Consider the following 20,494-nt stretch of genomic DNA (forward strand, 5'->3'; position numbering starts at 1 on the left):
AGATCTTCTTGTCAGACAATCATGCCATTCCTGAGACATTAATCTGGCAAGCGGTCGTCTTTAAGCGCAAAGGAGCAACTGTGTCTAAGGTGCTGGAAAAGAGAGAGTCAAAAGTTTCTGTTGCAATATAGAGTTCTTCTAAGCTATCTGGGATGCTAAGGAGATGAAATTAAAATTATTAATAAAGCAATCTTTAGTGGCAGAAGTGATAGGTCTAACATATTTATAACACGGAGTCGGCTTTGCAGCCTTGGCTAAATGTAATTTACACGAGACTAGATAATGATCTGAGATGTCATCGCTCTGGTGCAGAATTTCAGCAGCATTAACATTGATTCCATGTGACAATATTTGATCTAAGGTATGATTATGACAATAAGTGGGTCCTGACACGTGTTGTCTAAATCCAATCGAGTTCAGAATGTCTAACACCCACACACAGGATACCCTAGTTTCACTGTGTAGTTGTTAGTACAAACATTAAATATAGGTTTCATTATGGTTCATTACATGTTCATACATCACTGTCATAGACTAGAAAGAATAGTACAGACACAGTGGAATCATTGAACAAAATCTGACATTTATTGCTGAAATAAATCACAACATAGGTGTTTCAAAGGAAAATTTTAGATGAAAAAAACTACAGTACAGTAAAATGTCAACTGGAGTGTTTTTCGCTGTACTTCTATGTTCCACTGTCATGTCCACATCACAGAAAATCTTTTTATTAGCTAAACATGTTGGAGTGAATCTCCTGGCATGGCGAATCCAGGCCTACCACTGGTCTGCTGTGATGTCATTGTATGCGTCATCCATGGCCTGCAGAATGCTGACTTGTTTGTGAGGGTGCCTATCCTATACCTTCCACCTCCATGTGGAGAAAAATTGGAGCTAAATATAGGGTGATAAATTGAGGATGGGTCCGAATCCATGCTTGCACATTTGATCATGGTGAAAATGAACATTATCCCAGACCTGGTGCTAAATCTACAGACCTGATTTAGCCCTTAAAAGTAAGGTTACAAGGAGAACTACATTATTTGAGCCAGTACGAGATCTTCGTCCTACCACACTATCTTTCGATATAGCCACACTTGTTGTGATATTGGGTCCACGTTGCCCACTGGCCAATTAATTTCTGGCCTGTCCTCTTTGTCTTGACCAGCTTTGACCACCACATATTCTTTATCTTCCACCTCCCACTGCTGGCTCCATGTTGTCACTGTGTTGAGTGGGATACCACTCATCTCACTATATACGCATATCACAATGCGAAATCAATCACCACACTCTAAAAAATGCTGGGTTAAATACAAACCAAATTTGAGTTATTTGGCAACACAGCGCTGGGTAAATATTGGACAGAACACATGCTGGGTTATTTTGACCCAGCAGGTTGGGTTTTTTATACATTAACCCATCTGCTGGGTTGTTTTTAATCAGTGCTGGGTCAAACAACCCCCATGCTACAGGTTATTCATTTTAGATAATAATAATAAAAATAAAAAAAAAATAAAAAAAAAAATATATATATATATATTAATAACAATAATAACACTACTGTTTATTGATTCAATTAAAGTGTTTATTCCAGGAAATTAATACAATCATAAATACATTCATGTTAAAAAAAAAACAGTTAGACATCTGCAACATAAACGGAGGCCCACAAAAATCATTTGTGCTAAAATGTTGGTATGTTAAAAGATTATAAAATGGTAAGATTCTCAAAATTCATAACTCTACACTTATAAACTGTAAAATAGCCTATAGCTAAAGATTCTCTTCACAAAGAATACAATAAAAAACACATAAGTAAATACATTGCAATTCACTTAAATAAGCACTTAAATAAGCTATCATTTAGTCCTGTGCAGCAAAAATGGGAGGCACATAAAAACTGCGTATAAACAGTAAGTACATACTGTACATTGCAATTCATTATAAATAAGCATTTAGTCCTGTGTAGCAAAATAAAAACATGAAACTCTATACCTATAAACTTTAAAATAGCTTAGCTAAAAATTATCTTCACAAAAAGATTAAAAAAAATATATAATAATACTGAGTCAACTGTTTCAGAGTTTCCCCATTCACCAAAAAAATGTCCAGCCATTCCAAGCTCCAAGACAAAGGGGAAGGGTTTTGCTTCTCTCTGCCTTTCCAGGTAAAGCACCATGTTGGTTCCAGACTAAATGAGGGAAAGACAATATCAGACACAGATAATTATTTAAAAGTGTGTCTTAGGTTTTCATAAGATCAGTCTTAAATTAGTTAAATACCGTCTTAAATTAACTTAAAGAATTAGTTCACCCCAAAATATAAATGTCCTAATCATTTACTCACCCCAATGCCATCCAAGATATCCATGTCTTTCTTTCTTCAGTGGAATAGAAATTAAGTTTTTTTGAGGAAAACATTTCAGTATTTTTCTACACAGAATGGACTTAAATGGCAACCAACTATCCCAATGTTAAAAGAAGGTTCAAATGTCAGTCTCAATGCAGCTTCAGAGTCTCTACACAATCCCAGTTGAGAAATAAGGGTCTTGTCTAGCGAAACGATCGGTAATTAAAAAAAAAAAAAAAAAACATTTATATACTGTTAAACCACAAATGGCCGATGGTTTCGCTAGATAAGACCCTTATTTCTCGACTGGGATTGTGTCGAGACTCTGAAGTTGCATTGAGACGGACATTTGAACCTTCTTTGAACGTTGGGATAGTTGGTTGTCATTAAAGTCCATTCTGTATAGAATAATCCTGAAATGTTTTCCTCAAAAAACTTAATTTCTCTTCCACTGAAGAAAGAAAGACATGGATATCTTGGAAGACATTGGGGTGAGTAAATTATTAGGAAATTTTCATTTTGGGGTGAACTAATCCTTTAAAGAGTTGTGAGAAAATGAAATGCGTGTCAGATGCAAGCAGCAATAACCATAAACAATTAAAACGATTTATAGTGCAGCCCTAAAGAAATTGGTGTAAAGAAATTAGCCTGCTCTTTTTGTCCCCTGTTGTTTTACTTACCGGTTGTACATCAATGAATGAGGTTCTTGCCTCTTGAATAGTTGGCCGAAAGGTTTTGTGGCCAATCTTGTACACAGGCGGGGGAAGAATGACAGGCAGGATTGTAAGTGCTAGCATGCCTTTGGAATCTAAGAATAGAAAAATGACAAATTAGAACTTGTTCGTTCATCAGCTTTTAAATTAAGCAAAGTGTATTTCTAACTAAGGTCAACTTAGAATGAGTGAAATTAGCTTAAATATATAACATTTAAATATGTACTCTGGTAATCTGAAAACATTTAGTGTTGTTAAAGGTATAGTCCACCTTAAAATGCAAATTTACTCACCCTCATGTCAAATTTACTCACCTCATTTACTCACCCTCACGTTGTTCCAAACCTATACAAGTTTCTTTTTTCTGCTGAACACAAAAAGATTTTTTAAAGAATGTCAGTAACAAGATAGTTGACGGTAGCCAACTTCCATAATAGGAAAAAAGTGCTATAAAAGTCAATGGCTACTGTTAGCTGTTTTGTTACCAACATTTTTTTAAATATCTTCTTTTGTGTTCAGGAGAAGAAAGTCATTCAGGTTTGTAATAACATGAGGGTGAGTAAATGACAAACAGAATTTTCCTTTTCGGGTGAACTATCCCTTAAAGCAGTGCTTCTCAAACCCGTCCTGGGGACCCCATACCACTGCACATTTTGTATCTCTCCCTCATTTAACACACCTGATTCAGCTCATTAGTACAGACGGCAAAATTTAAATTGGGTGTGTCTGATGAAGGAGACATCCAAAATTATGGGGGGTCCCAAGACATTTGAGAACCACTGCAAACAAGCAAGGCTATTTATGAAATTACACTGACAACGACTAGGCACAGAAGTGGTACCCTATGCCAGCCCTACAATATAACTGATTTAAATTCACCCTACATGGTTTGACATTAAGTCTTGTCATGTACTTGTACTTTGGACAAGTAAATTGGCCATTCATGTTTTTGAGCTTATTGTGAATGTTGTAGAAAACTTTGTTAAGGGTTAGGGTTGGCACTGGATGCAACTGTGAAAAAAAGAACCTACAAAGAAAGAGAATTTGAAATGCAAAATTGTTCATCACATATTTACCAGCAATTTTTCAATGAGGCACTCAAGATTCTAGTTGAGGAGTTTTTGTTGAACAAAAATGTCCATTGCTGTAAAAGAAAAGAAGGAAACATCTGATTAGTAATATCTTTACAAAGTTAGCATGTCTTATAGAATGCTTTTAAAATAATTTTTTACGCTGGCTCCAGTTAATTAAAAAAATATATATATAAATAATTTTAATGAATCATTACTTAATTAAAAAATAAAATAAATAGACAAAATAATTTTTAACAGCTTAATTAACTATTGTTAATTCACAAGACTGTAAACAGAAGAAATGTTAATTTTGTGGATAATTAAAATAATATTTTATAAAATCACCTGTAGATATTTCATAGAATATTTTTTATTCATTCCAATGTATTAGTCTATCAGTATAACAATCGCCTGAGGGCATTGCACCCATTGACTTATTTGATTGCAGTTTCAAGATAAGTAAAAATAATAAATAAATGTTGTTAATGTTCATTCTTCCTGGCATTTTTTTTTTTTTTATTCATTCACGATTCAATGATCATCATAGTTATTTTAATGATTGTGAACCAAATTGCATGACAAACCAAAATAATAAATTGTATTAGGCTATTTAATACATAAGCTTGGTTCCCTTTCGTTGTCACTCCGAGTTACGTCGGATGACGACGAATGGGGTTTCGCTTAGAAATCCTATCACCTTCGAGTATATAAAACGAGCCAATGGCAAAGAAATGCCATGGGTCTGCGGAATTTGCATAGCGTAACTCCGCCCCACCCTGGGGGTATATAAGGAAGTGCGCTGGCAACATGCAGATATGTTTTCGCTTCGGAGCCAAGTTGATGTACTTCACTCCACAGCCAATCCTGAGATTCATCTCTTCATTCTCTTCGAGACGAGCCTCTCTCCAAGTGTTGGTGTGACAGCGAGTTCCAGCGAGTGCACATTCCCTGCTTATCTGTGCAGTGATTTGCCAGTGTGTGTGTGTTCTCTCCCTGGTCGCTTCAGCATTTGTGGAGAAATCTCCTTTCTAAAAGAGCTTGCACGCGGCACGTCTTTTTAAAGATGCCTCGCCCGTGCACTTCTGGTTGCGGTCTATTCATTTCTGACTCTGATGGGCACAATCGCTGTCTTGTGTGTCTGGGTGTTGAGCACGCTAAGGCAGCGTTTGTGGATGAGTCATGTTCCCATTGCGGGAACATGCCCATCGCACGGTTGCGGTCGAGACTCAATGACCTTCATGGTAGAGTCCCCTCATCCGCACCCCGATCTACTGGCTCCGCGAGAGCTAGTACTTCGGCTGGCGGCCAGGGTGACCTGAGGGTTACGGTGTGGAACAAAGCGCCGACAATTCCACGCTCCACACCGTCCTCTAGCGCCGTGCAACCCGCGAGCGCTCCGAATGAACCCGCTGTACAGTCCTCTGACTTGCCGCGGGTTTCATTCGGCGCTCCAGAGGAAGATGTGATGTCGATCGCTGCATCACAGGGTGGGCAAGAGTCCTTGGGAAGTGAGGATTCGGCTGTGCTGCCACCTTTGGGTGTGCCAGCATTGCCCGAGTCTGATCCCGAGATGACTGCCATGCTTTCCCGGGCAGCCGCGGCCATTGGGCTTGAGTGGTCCCCGCCACCTGGTCCGGTGCGCTCGCGGCTGGATGATTGGTTTTTGGGTGCCGCCTCTGATCCTCGTCAACGCGCGTCCCCAATGCCTTTCTTCCCGGACGTGCATGAGGAGGTCACGAGGTCCTGGAAGGCACCCTTGTCTTCCCGTGATCGCTCGGCGACCTCCTCCGCCTTGCCTCCTCTCGATCAGGCGGCCGCCAAAGGGTACACTGGGGTTCCCCGGGTTGAACGCTCTGTTGCGATGCAACTGTGTCCTCAGAGTGCTTCTTCCCGCGGGGACCCAAAGCACCCCTCCAAGGCCTGTAGGTTCTCCTCCACCCTTGTGGCGAAGGCCTATAGAGCTGCGGGGCTGGCGGCCTCCTCACTGCATGCCATGGCGACACTCCAGGTCTACCAGGCCCAGATGTTGCGTGACATGCACGAGGGGAGGACTGACCCAGGGCTCTTTGATGAGCTGCGTGCCGCCACCGACCTTGCTCTCCGAGTGATGAAGGTGACCGCACGCTCCCTGGGTCAGGTGATGTCCACTTGCGTGGTCCAGGAGAGACATCTGTGGCTCAACCTGGCCGATATGCGTGAGGCCGAGCGAACCCGGTTCCTCGACACTCCCATATCCCAGGCTGGCCTCTTCGGCGGGGCGGTTGAGGACTTTGCCCAGCAGTTCTCGACCGCCCAGAAGCAGACTGAGGCTCTCAAACACATCCTGCAGCGACGGCCCGCTGCTGCCTCCACTCAGCCGTCGGCACAGGTGCCTCAGTCTGCTCGCCGCCGAGGGCACCCTCCTACGGCTCCCGCCCCTCCCGCACGGCCCCAGCAGCAGCCTCCATCCGGGTCGCGTCGTGGAGGACGTCGTAGGAAGGCGCCACAGCCCTCTCCCGCCCTGTGCCCCGCTAAACGCCAGGCCAAGCGGCGCTCCTGAGACGGGCTGCTCAGAGATGGCGTTGAGTTCTTCCCAGGAGACGGTAGCAGGGCCGCTCCTTCCTCCGGTGGAGGGCCGGGGGAGAATCCTTGGTTTTCCCCACCCCGCTGCTCGTCCCACGACAGGCAGCACCCTAATGTGGTTAAAGAAAGAACTCACTCCCCCATCTCTGAGCACACAGAGTGTCCGGATGACAGTGCGCGCCGCTCACGAGCCTCGCCACTCTCGTCCCCCTCTGTCACCAGTTGCCTGCCAGAGCACGCCCCCATGGGACGCTGGTCCTCCCCTGGCCTCCTCTGGCAGGACGCGGCTAATGTCCGTGCCCCTGCACCGGGCCGCTATGCCACCCACGCCTGGGCCGGTCATTCCGCCTCGCTGCACCACCGAGGGTACGTCTGTGGTCCGCATGACCCCGCTGGTACAGTTCCTGGAAGCCTGGTTAGAGCTTCCCAGGCTGTCCCGCTGGGTCGCGAGGACCATCAGGCTCGGCTACGCGATTCAGTTCGCGCGGTCTCCTCCCCGCTTCAGGGGAGTCCACTTCACTATGGTCGGTGGCAATGCCCCAGTTATGAGAGCGGAGGTCGCTACCTTACTGGCGAAGGGTGCGATCGAGACTGTCCCTCCAGCCGAAATGAGGTCCGGCTTTTACAGCCCCTACTTCATTGTACCGAAGAAATCCGGTGGGTTACGACCAATCCTCGACTTGCGCGTCTTGAACCGCTCCCTTCACAGGATGCCGTTCAAGATGCTCACGGCCAAACGCATTTTCGAGTGCATACGGCCGCAGGATTGGTTTGCAGCAATCGACCTGAAGGACGCCTACTTCCATGTCTCCATTCTTCCTCGACACAAACCGTTTCTACGGTTTGCTCTCGAGGGGCAGGCATACCAGTACGCGGTTCTCCCTTTCAGGCTAGCCCTGTCTCCTCGCGTCTTCACGAAGGTCGTCGAGGCAGCCCTTGTTCCCCTCCGGGAACACGGGGTTCGCATCCTGAACTATCTCGACGACTGGCTGATCCTAGCTCACTCTCGAGACCAGGTTTGCGAACACAGGGACCTAGTGCTCCGGCACCTAGCTCGTCTGGGCCTTCGGGTCAACTGGGAGAAGAGCAAACTCTGCCCAGTGCAGAGGATCTCTTTTCTCGGTATGGAGATCGATTCGGTCGCCATGTGCGCGCAGCTTACGAGCGAGCGCGCGCAGTCACTGCTGACTTGCCTTTGTCAGTTCGAGGGCAAGAGTGTGGTTCCACTGAAACTATTTCAGAGGCTCCTGGGGCATATGGCATCCGCAGCCGCAGTCACGCCGCTCGGGTTGCTTCATATGAGACCACTTCAGCTTTGGCTTTGCGATCGAGTCCCGAGGTGGGCATGGCATCACGGCATGCTCCGAGTCCCAGTGACTCCGACCTGCCGTCAGACCTTCACCCCGTGGTCGAACCTCAGTTTTCTTCGGGCCGGAGTGCCCTTGGAACGAGTTTCCAGGCATGTTGTTGTATCAACAGATGCCTCCACCACGGGCTGGGGCGCCATGTGCAATGGACATGCTGCCGCGGGCTCCTGGACAGGACCCCAGCGCCTTTGGCATGTCAATTGCCTCGAGTTGTTGGCTGTACGTCTTGCCCTGCACCGCTTCCATGCGTTGCTCAGGGGTCAACACGTACTAGTCTGATCGGACAATACCGCGACTGTAGCGTACATCAACCGTCAAGGTGGTCTGCGCTCCCGCCGTATGTCACAACTCGCCCGCCACCTCCTTATATGGAGTCAGAAGCATCTGAGGTCGCTTCGAGCCATTTATATCCCGGGAGACCTGAACCAGGCGGCCGACGAGCTGTCTCGGCTTCGGCCTCTCGCTGGAGATTGGCGACTCCATCCCCAGACGGTTCAGCTGATTTGGGATCAGTTCGGGGACGCACAGGTAGACCTGTTTGCCTCCCACGACTCGTCCCACTGCGGCCTGTTTTATTCCCTGACCGAGGGCACGCTCGTCACGGATGCACTGGCGCACAGCTGGCCGCGGGGCCTCAGCAAGTATGCGTTTCCCCCAGTGAGCCTTCTTGCGCAGACTTTGCGCAAGATCAGGGAGGACGAGGAGCAGGTAATTTTGGTTGCCCCGTATTGGCCCAACCGCACCTGGTTCTCAGAACTAGTACTCCTCGCGACAGCACCTCCCTGGCCAATTCCTCTGAGGAAGGACCTGCTTTCTCAGGGACGGGGCACCTTATGGCACCCTCGTCCCGATCTTTGTAACCTCCACATGTGGCTCCTGGACGGGACGAGGCAGGTTTGAGTACCCTACCACCAGCAGTGGTGGCTACCATCACTTCCGCTAGAGCATCGTCCACGAGACATGCCTATGCGTTGAAGTGGAACCTCTTCGTCAACTGGTGTTCTTCTAAAAATCTAGAACCCACGAAATGCCCCATCAGTGTTGTGCTTTCCTTCCTGCAAGAAGGGTTGGAGCGAAGGCTGTCTCCCTCAACCCTGAAAGTGTATGTTGTTGTGTCCAGTTATGTCCAGTACGCGCACTCCGTGCTTACGTTGACAGAACGCAGTGTTTCAGGACCTCAGACCAGCTCTTTGTCTGTCATGGTGGGAAGCTGAAGGGAAAGGCTCTCTCCAAGCAAAGGTTGTCTCACTGGATAGTGGACGCCATTGCTTTGGCATACCAGCAGCAAGGTCGACCATGCCCCCTTGGTGTGACGGCCCACTCCACCCGGAGTGTGGCATCCTCTTGGGCTTTAGCGCATGGCGCCTCGCTAACAGACATCTGCAGAGCTGCAGGCTGGGCGACACCTAACACATTCGCGAGATTTTACAATCTCCGAGTGGAGCCAGTTTCTTCTCATGTACTCGCTTCAACTAGCCGGTAAGAGATTCTGCTCAGGTGTCTTCGCTTGCTCGCCATTCCTCTCCACGGACGGGATACGTGCGATATTTTCCTCAGGTGAGCCTAGTAAGCCCTGAGTCTCCTCCAGCACTGACGACGTCAACGCCAGAGTTATGCAACTGAGCAGCTTTCGCGCTTGGCTAGGTGCCTCCATGTGCATGGTTCCCCCTCTGGGCGACCCCCACATGTGTATTCCACTGTAAGCCTCTTTGAGCATGTGTCTTTCCCTTGGCAAGCCACCTTGCCACCCCTGGGGTTGAAATATTCCACCTGCGGCTGGACACCCCAGTGATTCTCCATATGCAGCCCTTCGGGGTCATATGTGTATCCCAAGTCCCCCCCTTCGGGCTGGGCATAATTGCATATTTCCACTGGATATGCTTCCCAGTGTACCTTGGTATTCCTGTGTTAAGTAGGACTCCTTCGTCCATGCTAGTCTCACGACAGGGAGCTCAGACTTACGCAGGGCACTGGAAGACAGTCGAGAGGTGGCGTGATTACACTGGGAACCCCATTCGTCGTCATCCGACGTAACTCGGAGTGACAACGAAAGGGAACGTCTCGGTTACGTATGTAACCCTCGTTCTCTGAGTAGGGAACGGAGACGTTACGTCTCCCTGCCACTTCCGCTGTACCGCTGGAACGCCTGAGTTCAGTCTCGGCTCCTCAGCGAAGACATATCTGCATGTTGCCAGCGCACTTCCTTATATACCCCCAGGGTGGGGTGGAGTTACGCTATGCAAATTCCGCAGACCCATGGCATTTCTTTGCCATTGGCTCGTTTTATATACTCGAAGGTGATAGGATTTCTAAGCGAAACCCCATTCGTCGTCATCCGACGTAACGTCTCCGTTCCCTACTCAGGGAACGAGGGTTACATACGTAACCGAGACGTTCCTCCTAAGGTTTTTTTTTCCTCTCCATTCTGTCACCTGATGGAGTGTGGGTTCCTTGCCACTGTTGTCTCTGGCTTGCTTAGTTAGGGGCACTTAATTTTCAACAATATTATTGATTTAATTGCACTGACAATATCAGATGAGAACTGAACTGAACGACTCTTTTTTCAGAGCCGGTTTAAGACCAAATTGTACTTCAGTAACTACTTTGATTATCTTTTCTGAACGTAACTGAAGCAACACTGAACTGACTTCAAATGAACAATGACAGTTTTTGATAAGAATTGTACTGAGCTGGACGATGACATCACTGTTTTCTGCAGAAATGCTTAGCCAAAATGAACTAAGGCGCACGCACCCAAACACAGAGAACATACTGCAGCATAATAAAATATTTTATGTAAAGCTATCTTTCGAAAATGACTAACAAAAACAGTTCAATAATAGGTAAGTTAGACTTACAGCTTCTTTAGCATATCCAGCCACTAGCCAGTGACATTACACTGCATCCAACCAACACCGCCGAGTCAAGTAACCCGCAACGTTTCTGGAGATAAAACAGACACCAACAACTGTACTTAGACATTGTGACCGTGTTATAAGTGGAATAATTGATGACAGACCGTGTAAAAATAATGAATGTTATGTGTAACGTAACGTCAGCATAACGGTCGCTAGTTCGACGGGCGCAAAATCTAGACTAGAGCATTTGATCCGTCGTCAATAATTCATAGTTCATTTCAACATAACTTCTTGTTGACTTTCTGACTTCTTTGACTAACGTTACTTAACGTTAGGATAGTTTTAATAAAACAGGGTTGCTCACCTTTACGCTCGCTCCCGCTTGAACCTCTCGTCCTCCTGTTGACGTAGTGATTTGAACTGTGGACAAAAGCGCGCGACTCGCGAGGAGGTAAGCGCTGGGTCAAAATTTCCAAAACAAACCCAAATGCTGGGTCATTGTCAGCTGATTACAGAGAAAATAACCCAGGGACATAGTCAAAATGCTCAACCCAGCATTTGGGTTTAAAAAATAACCCAGCATTTTTGAGTTGGCAGTAATTTGTCAAAACCACCAAAGCAATTACAAGGTACATATTGCTTTCAGTAATGTGTAGATCTGAAAACGTGGGCTTTAAATGTGGTACATGGGAATATAGAAACTGTGAGATATAGAACGATGATGAAATGTTACATCCATAGATAATGTAGCAATATTGTTCATCAGTTTCCATAAAAACTATCCATCAAGATTAATACAACAGTTAATTATCATTTTGAGCAGTTGTTGAAATGAATACAGTCATCTCGTTTATAATGTGTTAGTGTTCTAATTTGAAATGGTAATACTTTGATTTTAAGTTATATAATTTTGAACGATGATTTTAGTTCAGTGAACAAATGATCTAAGGTTTATGTGTATTGTATCCAAGCGATTGGAAAAGCTGTTCTGAGTTCTGAAAGAGTTCTGAGTTCTGAAAGATTTCTTTTGATCATCGGTTGTGAGTTTTGTGTCTAGAGTTTTGAAAAATGAAATTAATGTTCTAATACTAGCACAAAAGTGATTGTAAAAAAATATATACTCAAGAGTCAACCTACTCAGAGTTTATTGAACTAAATTAATTCAGCTGTTCTGAAACCGAAAATAAACCAAGTTTCCCATCTCAGGGTAAGTCAACTCAGAGTTCAAGTTTTAACTCAGAGTTGGTTGAACCTCCTTATTGGTTCTGAAATAATTTGTAAAGGATTGCCAAATGATTGTAAAAAAAAAAAAAAAAAAAAAAACGATAGTAGTCCAGCAGAGGGTGACAATGGCTTTGATCTCTTCCCCATATTCCTAAAAGCGGTTTGTGCTCATTAAATTGTAACTTTGTGCCCTGACTTTCAGTTTGACTTTATTAGAAGTACTCTAGGACTACACATAGCCTATTATGTGCAAAATTACAATATCTACAGGTTATACAATTAATTGGTAATCGAATGGTCTTGTTATAAACATCCCATAGCTGTCTGTCACTGTCACAAATATACCAGATACAGTTGCCAAATAGAACAGTTGCCTTCTAATCTATACCATGTCAAATCAGACAGCTTGTAATAAAATCCTGGTGATCCAGAAAGATTGATGCCATTTTTTCTGTACTTTACTATTTAATTAAAATGTATATCAGCTTTGAATTTGAATACTATGTGAAAAGACAACAGCTCACAGCAGGGTGAATCACCATTGGACAGAATATTGGTCCTATACAGCAGAGGTTCTCAAATATGTACACAAGCAAGACTATATTACAATTCAAGTTGAATCCAGTATCTGAATCCAGTATCTGACATTAACATTTAGAACAACAGACAAAAGCTAATGTAATAAAAACTGCTGCTCATTAAAATACAGAAGCAAGTTTTCTCTTCATTTGTTTCAGTTCATGTCTTTGCAGGGCCCTTGTCTGTGATACAAATGAATAGCAATTATAACACACTGTTTTAATCATTGAAACAACCATATGGTCCCTTATAAATAATGTATACCTATAATGTAATAAAACATAACAATAAGTATTGCATAGTACATGCACAGCTGTGAATAGAAGCACACTGCCATCTTATCAGTGGTGTAAGGGAAGGACACGCATTGCGGGAGGGCCCAACATGGTGGGGGGCACCTAATGTTGGACAAAAATAAGTAGGCCACAGCTTATTTGAGAATGTTAAACAACAAAACTATGTAAAGCCACTGGCACATGGGACATCCCCACTGCTTACGTTGTTATGAGTCATATATTTTGGTATAACAATTTTACTAAATTTATTTGCTGCTTTGATGCAACTTCTATATTGGTTTACAAAAGCTTTTAAATTCCTCACAGAAGAGGCCTACATGTATTTACACAGAATATATCACATGCTCAACTTACAAGGGCTTACAAAGCAGATTAAAGATGTGCTCTGACTGACATGATGGAGGAGCAGGGTAAAGAGAACAGAAAATGCCTTAGGTTACAACTTTAACCATGGTTCCCTGAAAAAGGAGTGAGACACACTCCTTATTATATAATAGTCTTTGTAGATTTGTGCTCAGGTGTCCTTATAGAACCCATCACTGTCCTTGAACTGGCCTGCCCCGACGTCCAGAAGGCAACTCCATTGGTTAACACTTATTTTCAAATGTATTCATTTTAATCTCCCTTCATATCTGAAAGACCTCTTAATCCCTTTCAGCTCTCAATACAGCCTAAGGCACATGGACCAACTGTTTCTAGTTACACCTAGAACCAGTAAAGAAATTGGTCGTCGTGCATTCAAATTCAAAGCTCCATCAGACTGGAATAACCTTCCTTCCTCACTTAGGTCGATCACTTCTTTTCATATCTTCAAATCATCTTTAATTACACATTTTCAAACATCCTGCTCTTGTTTCTGAACTGTTCTAGGACTCACACTACTCACTGTCCAGTGTACTGTATAAATGTGTGTATTTGTGTACAAATATGTATTGTATACTTTACTTGTGCATGCAAGTAGATGTATTTATAAGGGGGTGTATAGTATGCTTATGTGTACAAATGTCTACCTCTATTTTTCGCAGAGGGATTTAATTTTATTTTATTATTTTATTTTATTTATTTATTTATTTATTTTTTATTTATTTTTTTTATCATACCCTGTCTGTGCAAAGTTTGTGTAATACTGGGTGGTGGTGGGGGGCTAGTTTCGGGGAGCATTGTTGGAGTGTGCGTGGGTATGCGAGTGTGTGTGTGTCTTTGTGTTTATGTGTTTGGAATTATCTTTAATATTTACTTTTTATTATCTTGTATTGTTCGTCATTATTGTAAGGACCCCCTCGAAAATGAGATGGTACATCTCAAGGGGCTATCCTTGAAATAAAGAATAAAGAATAAAGAACACTGTGTTGAGACGCTGTGGGAAAGTCTCTGCGTGATTGCATTGTGAAGCAGGTGTGAAATCAGTCAAATGGCATGATGGAACGTCATAGGGCGGGTGACGTCACATTCAGGAAACTATAAAACATAGAAACTATAAAAAACCGAGGCTGAACCAAGTCGATCACAGGTATGCAGGGAGTATGGCAGGGCGACGCAGCGTCTCGTTCGCTTTCCAGGGTTACAGTCGTAACCTGAGACTTTCCCTTTCAAGGGAACTCACGCTGCGTCGAGATGTTGAGGGAACCCACGCTGCCGTACTAGCAAATGCCTGTTCTTGTGAAATCGATATGCACACTAAGGCGAAAGCACCCGAGACCTCGGAGTGGAGCTCAAATCCAGGTTATAGAACCTCACAAACGTGTGCAGATAGGACCAGCCTGTCGCATCACAAATATCTTGAAGGGTACCTCCCCAAAGTTAAGCTTTTGAAGCGGCCATGCTCCTAGTGGAATGGGCCTGGACAGCCACAGGTGAAGGATAGCTGAATGACTGAAGCGCAAGTGAAATAGTCTCGACTACCCACTTACTCATCCTCTGCTTAGATGCTGGGAGCCCTTTCCTGGGTGAACCTAAACAGACAAACAACTGGTCCGATTTTCACCACAGGGCAGCCTCGGCTATGTATGCACCATAGTGTCTAGCCCAAGAGTAGCTGGATGACTGAGGGAGAACCACAATGGACAGTGTGTCATCTCTAGAGATTCAAACAGCTCTACTTCCGCTCAACCAAACTTCTCCCATAGGTGTTCCACCACCTCAGGATTGAGTCTCCATTCCCCGGGCCTCAGCCCCTGTTTGGACAGGATGTCTGCTCCCTGCTTTTTTTGCCTCAGTCATCCAGCTACTCCTTGGTTTTTAGCCACCACTGCTGGGGCCTCATGTACAGTAGGCCAAAAGGTATCATGTTAGATGCAGCAGCCATGAGAACAAACAGTCTTTGAAATTGTTTGACAGTCAGTGACTGGCCTAGCTTTAGCCTTTTTACTGCTGAGAGAATTAAATCGATACAAGCAGGGGACAGGCATGCCTGCATCTTCGTCGAATCCCATACCACACCTAGGAAAGTGGTTCTCTGAGCTGGAAGAAGCACACTCTTCTTGGTTTTGAGCCTTAGCCCCAACTTTCTAATATGGGCTAGAACGACATCTCGATGCCGAACCACCATATTCTCTGATTAAGACAGAATCAACCAATCGTCAATGTAGTTCAACACACGAATGTCCTGGAGTCGCAATGGAGCCAGAGCAGCATCCACACATTTCGTGAAAGTACGGGGTGAAAAAGATAGGCCAAAAGGAAGAACCTGATATTGGTAGGTATGGTATTTCATAAATGCAGGGAAATATACAGGCTGACGAAGATGATTTCAGAACTAAAGACATTTATCCGAACTTTAATTGAGGATAGTAAGAATGCAAGGGCTTAAGATACTGCTTTGGATGCAACTAGACTAGAGAACCCCGTACATCGTTCGGTTCTGGCTGTACAGCCTGTGCAGCAGGGCAACTGGGTGACTTTGACGTTATCAAAATAGGTGATATCTTTGACGTTGTCAAAATGATTCAAGTTAACATGGATACGCGGAAGTGATAAAAAATTCTGTAAGACCGTAACTTTGTTTTTGGTCGAAAATTAGTTCGTTGGCACATTCAAGACCTCCTTTATCATGTGGATAAGTATCTTGAGCCAATTCCATTGTTCTTTCGAGAAAATAATGGGTTGTCTTAACAGTAACTTCCAAAAGCCCATGAGAAACCAAGCCAGAACACCGTAACACCAGATAATTGCGCTTTGGCTTTGTTTTGGAATGGTCAAATTGAGTTACGGTACTCTGCCTTTGTTTAGCCGCGCATCAATATGAAGTTATTGTGCCGGTGTTCTATGAAATAATGCTACCTATCAGATTGTACGGTTATCTGCCTTTGTTTTACTGTCCATTAAAATTTAAATTACAGTGTAGCCTGTGTACTTTGTACAGCTGCCATCAGTCCCTGTAACTTCTGATGTCCCTAGAGCTTTGTCCTGCACAAACGCGGTCAGAACATTTAGTATGGTCTGAACCCGGTCTATCGACAAATGTGCGATATCGATTGCGAAGGATATATGCAGAGTTGACAGAAAAATGTTACACATGCCGTAGCAGATGAATACAACAAAGGACTAAAGCCCCGCCTCAGTTCGGGTCCGGACCTGGTTGAAACACTCATGCATCCAGCTGGCAGAGTGCCAAAACTTCGCCGGCGCCTTCAGCACTGCCCTAAACATGGCTGAGCCAATGCTGGACTAATATGTGACAGGGAATGTTAATAATGAAGCATCAAACAGGTTCTTTCCACTCACAGATGCACCCACTGAGAATCCTGTTGAAAGTGCTCTAGTTATTGCCAATTCTATTACACGGGATGTAAATACTTTAAGATTATTATTCACATCATCACTAATGATGTCCGACTTCGCCAGTCAGATATCACTAAAATTAACATTAAAGTGGTGTGTGAACTCGCAAGTACGATGTCAGACACTGTAATATGCTCTGGCCCCCTTCCTGTTAGCCAGAGACTGTCATCACTCAATGGCTGGCTGTCTAAGTGGTGTCCACAGAATAACATAGGGTTCAAAGACAATTGGAAAAGTTTTTGGGGCAGACCTGACCTGTTGGTATTCATCCCTCCTGGGATGGTGCTGCTCTTCTTTCTAGTAATATGGCACATAGTCTTAGAGTTGAACCTTGACTAACTGGGGCACAGGTCAGGAAGCAGACAGACTGGCTAAACAGTCCGTCTGCTAGCTTTCTCACGTCACAGGAGTCAAATAAATCCCAACACATAGGGACTCTTTCACCTAGATATCATCATAATTATAGAGACTGTGTCTGTTCCCCGAATTGGTAAATACTAGTGGTGGGCCGTTATCGGCGTTAACGCGAGACTCTTATCGCGCGATAAAAAAAATATCGCCGTTAATCTATTCTCCAAGTTGGGTTGGGAGCTGCTCTATACTACACAAGCTATGATGACGCAATCTACCCGCGGCCGCGAGGAACACCCGGCTGCAACGCATCATATTCGTCGTCATCTTAAGTAAACACGGCTGAAAGTGAAAGCTGGTGAAAAAGATCGGTGCAACATTCATTATTTGGACTTGGTTCGGATTTAAGCCGTCCAACGTAGACTGTGTAACAGTTCGGTAAGTTAACACACGACTAATCCGTTCTACCACCTCAAATTCAAAACGAAACATATCACTGAATACCAGCGCGCGCGTATTATTTCCAATATATCTTAGTGAGTGGTGTATCACATAATCTCTTTTTATTAAAAGCGCCCGATTTTAAGAATCGTTGTTGTGTTTCTTTTTAACTGAAAAGACATCAGTTAGACAATATTCTCATTTTAAATTTGGGGTTTCATAAACTCCAAGCCATAATAAACATTAGACCTACTTAAGTCTCTGCAGCTAGTGTGCTTAAATTTTATTTATCTGCAAAATTATGTTGTATGCTTACAGTTTTGCACAATATATGATCTCAAAACTACATGCACCCTTTCAAAAAAAAAAAAAAAAAAAAAAATACATTTAGCAGTTGTTTAGCAGGGTCTGTGTAACCTGTTCTGAAATGGTTTTATTATAATATATCGTTATCGCAAGAGGCTGCAATGTATATCACAATATGGATTTTAGGCCATATCGCCCATCCCTAATTGATAGCCTATAGTAGTTGATAATAACATAGGCCTACCTAATGTTGCTAACAGTACAGTAGTAACCTTTTACAGTCTATGAGTAGAACAGCTTTATCAAACAGTTTGTGATGCATTTTGGAAACAGGAGATGAGCCCCTGGTCTAATGCGCCACCTGGCTTGAGAAACCCGTTCTCAAAGACTTACTTGTATAGTCATTATTTGGGTAGCACACATATTCTGAATGCCTTCGGCAGAATTCAAATGAGCCATTTTAATCTAGATTAATCTAGATTAATTTCAAAATTAATCTAGATTAATCTAGATTAAAAAAAATTAATCTATGCCCACCTCTAGTAAATACAAAAAACTCTCTAACCCATTTAAGGGTAAAAATTTAATTGAAGTTCAACAAATAAAAAGCAGATATAATACAGATGAACAAATGATAAAGCTCGGGTTGCTGAATACACAATCACTTCAAAAGCACTTATTGTAAATTATAAGATTACAGATCATTACCTAAATATACTATGTTTGACAAAAAACTGGCTAAAACCAGACAATTACATTACTTTAAATGAGTCCAAGAGCAACAGTTTCTGATGTAAACAGGGAACTTCAGAACATTCTGATGAAACATAAGACTGCAAATCGACTTATCATTCATGTGGGGAAGAATGATATTCTAGCCTGACGTCGTCATACTCAAATTCTAGTCAGAATATGAGTCTGATACTGCTCCATTGGGATGTGATCCGCGATGCCGGAATCTACACATCTCAATTCTCCAGCGGCAGTCATCAAACAAATTCAACTCAAGCGTTCTTTGGTGACGTGGATGATTACGTTACTGTTGATCATCTGTCCATCATCGTATAAAGCCCACCCTGACAATTTGATTGGTCCGAACAGCTCTGGTTCGAGCATAGTTGCTCCACAATGGATCAAGTCCAGACCGAACTTCCCGACCTCAAATGTTGTGGGCGGGGCTAATTTCGGCTGGCATCCAGGCTAATGATATTCATAAAGAACAATCAGAACTCCTTAAAGAAGGAACTCAATTAACTTTTTAAAACACTTAGAAGACTGAAAGTTCAGACGTTCATCAGTGGACCACTCCCAGAAAGAGGAACAAACAGGTTTTCACGGTTGCTTGGGCTTAATGCATGGCTGCAAAAAACCTGCAACATAAAAGGAGTGAACATCTTTGACAACTTCAATCTTTTCTGGAGTCAGAAACAACTGTTTCAACAGGATGGCTACCACCCAAACAAACTTGGTTCAAGAGTGCTAAAGGACAATATCTACTTCTCCCTCCATCATCCTTCTGCAGTGTGTGTCAATCCACTCAAACTGAATTGCACACACACACCTGGACAGAGTATGAATGACCACTGGACACAGCACCTGAATGGACATGCGGTTGACAAATCACACAAGGACAATGATAACACCACGCAGCCAAAACAACCTCTGCTCACGGACACAATCTCAACTGAGCCCTGCCCACAGACAGACTGTGACATATAACCCCAGATTTCCACCAACCGCGGAACGGCTGTGGATCCGCTCCGGAACGGCGGCGGAGTCAATAGGTTTCCATTAAAGTCATTGTGTGTATTTTCACTGACTGCGCTGCACTGACTTCCCAGCTCCGGCGATCCTTAGCCCTCCGGAGCAGATACGCAGAGCTTCCATTTTTGCCGGATGCCGGAGAGCTCCGCAGCAATTCAGCACTTATATCGCACGATCATACGTGAATTCGGGAGCTCTCGTGGGTCCTCGTGACTTCAGTTGTCAGTCATGGCCGCTGCCATTCCGCAACAAATCCGGACCTGGTGGGCATTGAAGGACGGCGGAGCACGGAGCCAACACTCAGCGGAGCCGATCTGCAGCCGTTCCGCAGTTGGTGGAAATCCGGGGTTAGAACTGCTCCAAGATTCAGCACCCAAGGGCGACTTCTTGGAAAACAGCCAGGGAAGCCAAGACAACATATCACAGCCTCCGGTAACACCAGCCCCAACCCCTCTCAGCAGACACGTTATCCCTCTCTTCAGCATCTCCACTTCTGTGCTTCTCAGGGAAAATTGAGGAACTGGTGTATGCTGGAACCAAACTATCCCACTCTTTTGCTGCGAGCCCCCAGATATCAACCAAAATAGATATCTTTGGCCTCTGCCACAATGCCAGGGCCCACACCCTCCTCCACTGGCTCTAAGTGAACCAAAAACAACTGATACCAGCTCTCAGTGATATGTGTCAGGTCCCCGCTATGATAACAGTTACTTTCTCAAATGTTTACAGAACAAGCGGGAACCCAGTGTGCCTGTATCTTTCTCTATTTCTGTTCTATTACATGATATAAAGTCTGAGGACTTCTCAAGCCGTATAGCAAACCCAACT

At 44.1% G+C, this 20,494-nt stretch overlaps 1 long non-coding RNA gene across 1 annotated transcript; it reads right to left on the reverse strand.

Annotated features, from left to right (window-relative positions):
- Positions 1–1,572: 1,572 nt before the first annotated feature.
- Positions 1,573–12,298, reverse strand: LOC307146945. The gene is made up of 4 exons (XR_013819193.1): positions 10,926–12,298; positions 4,142–4,209; positions 3,033–3,160; positions 1,573–2,194 (listed from the first exon to the last, which is right to left on the reverse strand). It is a non-coding gene; the product is annotated as an uncharacterized lncRNA (long non-coding RNA).
- Between the last annotated feature and the right edge of the window lie 8,196 nt (positions 12,299–20,494).

Source organism: Squalius cephalus (assembly GCF_949319135.1).
Source record: "Squalius cephalus genome assembly, chromosome: 19".
Taxonomy (NCBI): Eukaryota; Metazoa; Chordata; class Actinopteri; order Cypriniformes; family Leuciscidae; genus Squalius; species Squalius cephalus.